This window comes from Lates calcarifer, unplaced genomic scaffold, assembly GCF_001640805.2.
Source record: "Lates calcarifer isolate ASB-BC8 unplaced genomic scaffold, TLL_Latcal_v3 _unitig_2717_quiver_3733, whole genome shotgun sequence".
NCBI classification, from domain to species: domain Eukaryota; kingdom Metazoa; phylum Chordata; class Actinopteri; family Centropomidae; genus Lates; species Lates calcarifer.
Window position 1 is genome coordinate 5348 of NW_026116395.1, and position 4659 is coordinate 10006.

At 28.2% G+C, this 4659-nt stretch overlaps 1 long non-coding RNA gene across 1 annotated transcript; it reads left to right on the plus strand.

Annotated features, from left to right (window-relative positions):
• Positions 1-533: 533 nt before the first annotated feature.
• Positions 534-4138, plus strand: LOC127140231 (uncharacterized). Its single transcript, XR_007810602.1, has 3 exons — positions 534-616; positions 3706-3781; positions 4082-4138. It is a non-coding gene; the product is annotated as an uncharacterized LOC127140231 (long non-coding RNA).
• The last annotated feature ends 521 nt before the right edge of the window (positions 4139-4659 follow it).

Below are 4659 nucleotides of genomic sequence, written 5' to 3' on the forward strand. Positions count from 1 at the left end.
AAAAATGTCATAGTATAGTAAGGGGTCAAAAATGTCATAAAAATGTCATAGTATAGTCAAAAATCATAAAAATGTCATAGTATAGTAAAAAAATGTCATAAAAATGTCATAGTATAGTAAGGGGTCAAAATATGAAAAAAATGTCATAGTATAGTAAAGGGTCAAAAATGTCAAAATGTCATAGTATAGTAAGGCAAAATTGGTCAAAAAAATGTCATAGTATAGTAATCAAAATTGTCATGTGTCAAAATGGTCAAAAAAATGTCATAGTATAGTAAGGCAAAAATTGGTCAAAAATGTCATAGTATAGTAAGGGGGTCAAAATTGGTCAAAAAATGTCATAGTATAGTAAGGGTCAAAATATGTCAAAAAAATGTCATAGTATAGTAAGGGGTCAAAAAAAAAATGTCATGTGGGTCAAAAATTGGTCAAAAAATGTCATAGTATAGTAACGTCAAAAAATGTCAGTATAGTAAGGGGTCAAAATTGGTCAAAAAAATAGTATAGTAAGGCAAACAAAAAATGTCATAGTAAGTAAGGGGTCAAAATTGGTCAAAAAATGTCATAGTATAGTAAGGGGTCAAAATTGGTCAAAAAATGTCATAGTATAGTAAGGGTCAAAATGGTCAAAAAATGTCATAGTATAGTAAGGCAAAATTGGTCAAAAAATGTCATAGTATAGTAAGTTTCAAAAAATGTCGTCAAAAATTGGTCAAAAAATGTCATAGTATAGTAAGGGTCAAAATGGTCAAAAATGTCATAGTAAGTAAGGGTCAAAATGTCAAAAAATGTCATAGTATAGTAAGGGGTCAAATTGTCAAAAAAATGTCATAGTATAGTAAGGCAAAAATGGTCAAAAATGTCATATAGTAAGTCAAAATTGGTCAAAAATGTCATAGTATAGTAAGGGGTCAAAATTGTCAAAAAATGTCATAGTATAGTAAGGGTCAAAATTGTCAAAAAATGTCATAGTCAAAATTGGTCAAAAAATGTCATAGTATAGTAAGGGGTCAAAATGGTCAAAAAATGTCATAGTATAGTAAGGCAAAAAATTGGTCAAAAAAATGTCATCAAATAGTTCAAAATGTGTCAAAATGTCATGTCAAAATTGTCAAAAAATGTCATAGTATAGTAAGGGGTCAAAATATGTCAAAAAATGTCATAGTATAGTAAGGGGTCAAAAAAAAAAATGTCATAGTATAGTAAAATTGGTCAAAAAATGGTCAAAAAAAAAATGTCATAGTATAGTAATCAAAATTGTCAAAAAATGTCATAGTATAGTAAGGGGTCAAAATGGTCAAAAAATGTCATAGTATAGTAAAAAAATTGGTCAAAAAATGTCATAGTATAGTAAGGGGTCAAAAAAATGTCATAGTATAGTAAAGGGGTCAAAAAATGTCATAGTATAGTATCAAAAAAGTCAACAAAAAATGTCATAGTATAGTAAGGCATAGTATAGTAAGGGGTCAAAATTGGTCAAAAATGTCATAGTATAGTAAGGCATGAAAATTGGTCAAAAAATGTCATAGTATAGTAAGGGTCAAAAAAAAAATGTCATCAAAAATGGTCAAAAAATGTCATAGTATAGTAAGGCAAAATCAAAAAAATGTCATAGTATAGTAAGGGAAATTGGTCAAAAAATGTCATAGTATACAACACAAAAATGTCAAAAAATGTCATAGTATAGTAAGGGGTCAAAAAAAAAATGTCATAGTCAAAAATGTCATAGTCAAAAATTGGTCAAAAAATGTCATAGTATAGTAAGGCATGAAAATTGGTCAAAAAATGTCATAGTATAGTAAGGGGTCAAAATGTCAAAAAATGTCAAAATAGTATAGTAAGTCAAAAATGTCATAGTATAGTAAGGGGTCAAAATTGTCAAAAAATGTCATAGTAATTCAAAATTGGTCAAAAAATGTCATAGTATAGTAAGGCAAAAAATGTCATAGTATAGTAAGGGTCAAAAGTCAAAAATGTCATAGTATAGTAAGGGGTCAAAAATTGGTCAAAAAAATGTCATAGTATAGTAAGGGTCAAAATGGTCAATGTCATAGTCAAAAATTGGTCAAAAAATGTCATAGTATAGTAAGGGTCAAAATTGTCAAAAAATGTCATAGTATAGTAAGGGGTCAAAATATGTCAAAAAATGTCATAGTAAGTAAGTCAAAATTGGTCAAAAAATGTCATAGTATAGTAAGGGGTCAAAATGGTCAAAAAATGTCATAGTATAGTAAGGCATGAAAATTGGTCAAAAATGTCATAGTATAAAAGTCAAAAGGTCAAAATGGTATAGTCAAAAAATGTCAAAAAATGTCATAGTCAAAATTGTCAAAAAGTCATAGTCAAAATTGGTCAAAAAAATCAAAATTGGTCAAAAAATGTCATAGTATAGTAAGGGGTCAAAATTGTCAAAATGTCATAGTATCAAAAATGGTCAAAAAATGTCATAGTATAGTAACAAAAATGGTCAAAATGTCCAAAAATGGTCAAAAAATGTCATAGTATAGTAAGGGGTCAAAATTGGTCAAAAAATGTCATAGTATAGTAAGGGGTCAAAATATGTCAAAAAATGTCATAGTATAGTAAGGCAAAATTGGTCAAAAAATGTCAAGTATAGTAAGGGGTCAAAATTGGTCAAAAAATGTCATAGTATAGTAAGGGGTCAAAATATGTCAAAAAATGTCATAGTATAGTAAGGGGTCAAAATTCAAAATGTCATAGTATAGTAAGGCAAAATTGGTCAAAAAATGTCATAGTATAGTAAGGGGTCAAAAAATGTCATAGTATAGTAAGGGGTCAAAATTCATCAAAAATGTCATGTCAGTCAAAATGTCAAAAAATGTCATAGTATAGTAAGGCATGGGTCAAAAAATGTCATAGTATAGTAAGGGGTCAAAAAAAAGTCATAGTATAGTAAGGGAAAATTGGTCAAAAAATGTCATAGTATAGTAAGGGGTCAAAAATGTCAAAAAATGTCATAGTATAGTAAGGCAAAATGGTCAAAAAATGTCATAGTATAGTAAGGGGTCAAAATTGGTCAAAAAAATGTCATAGTATAGTAAGGGGTCAAAATGGTCAAAAAATGTCATAGTATAGTAAGGCAAAAATTGGTCAAAAAAATGTCATAGTATGCAAAATTGGTCAAAAAATGTCATAGTATAGTAATCAAAATGTCAAAAAATGTCATAGTATAGTAAGGGGTCAAAAATTGGTCAAAAATGTCATAGTATAGTAAGGTGAAAAATCAAAAAATGTCATAGTATAGTAAGGGGTCAAAATATGTCAAAAATGTCATAGTATAGTAAGGGGTCAAAATCAAAAAATGTCAGTATAGTAAGGGGTCAAAAATGTCAAAAATGTCATCCAAAATTGGTCAAAAAATATAGTACAAAATTGGTCAAAAAATGTCATAGTATAGTAAGGGGTCAAAATGGTCAAAAAATGTCATAGTATAGTAAGGGGTCAAAATTGGTCAAAAATGTCATAGTATAGTAAGTCAAAGGTCAAAAATGTCATAGTATAGTAAGGGTCAAAATATGTCAAAAAATGTCATAGTCAAAATCAAAAAATGTCATAGTATAGTAAGGCAAAAATCAAAAAATGTCATAGTAAGGCCAAAAAATGTCATAGTATAGTAAGGCAAAATTGGTCAAAAAATGTCAGTAAGGCATGAAAATTGGTCAAAAAATGTCATAGTATAGTAAGGGTCAAAATTGGTCAAAAAATGTCATAGTATAGTAAGGCATGAAAATTGGTCAAAAAATGTCATAGTATAGTAAGGGTCAAAAAATGTCATAGTATAGTAAGGGTCAAAAAAATGTCATAGTCAAAAATGGTCAAAAAATTCATAGTCAAAATTGGTCAAAAAATGTCATAGTATAGTAAGGGGTCAAAATTGTCAAAAAATGTCATAGTATAGTAAGGCAAAATTGGTCAAAAAATGTCATAGTATAGTAAGGCAAAAATTGTCAAAAATGTCATAGTATAGTAAGGTCAAAATTGGTCAAAAAATGTCATAGTATAGTATCAAAAAAAAATGTCATAGTATCAAAAATTGGTCAAAAAAACATAGTATAGTAAGGGTCAAAATTGGTCAAAAAATGTCATAGTATAGTAAGGGGTCAAAAATGGTCAAAAATGTCATAGTATAGTAAGGCATGAAATTGTCAAAAAAATGTCATAGTATAGTAAGGGGTCAAAATGTCAAAAAATGTCATAGTATAGTAAGGCATGAAAATTGGTCAAAAAATGTCATAGTATAGTAAGGGGTCAAAAAATGTCATAGTATAGTAAGGGGTCAAAAAATGTCATAGTATCAAGGTCAAAAGTATAGTAAGGGGTCAAAATTGTCAAAATCAAAACAAAAAATGTCATAGTATAGTAAAAATTGGTCAAAAAATGTCATAGTATAGTAAGGCATGAAAATTGGTCAAAAAATGTCATAGTATATAAGTCAAAAAAAAAATGTCATAGTATAGTAAGGCAAAATGGTCAAAATACATCAAAAAATATAGTATCCAAAAAATGTCATACAAGTCAAAAATGGTCAAAATATGTCAAAAAATGTCATAGTATAGTAAGGTCAAAATTGTCAAAAAATGTCATCAAAGGCAAAAAAACATAGTATAGTAAGGCCAAAAATGTCATAGTATAGTTCAA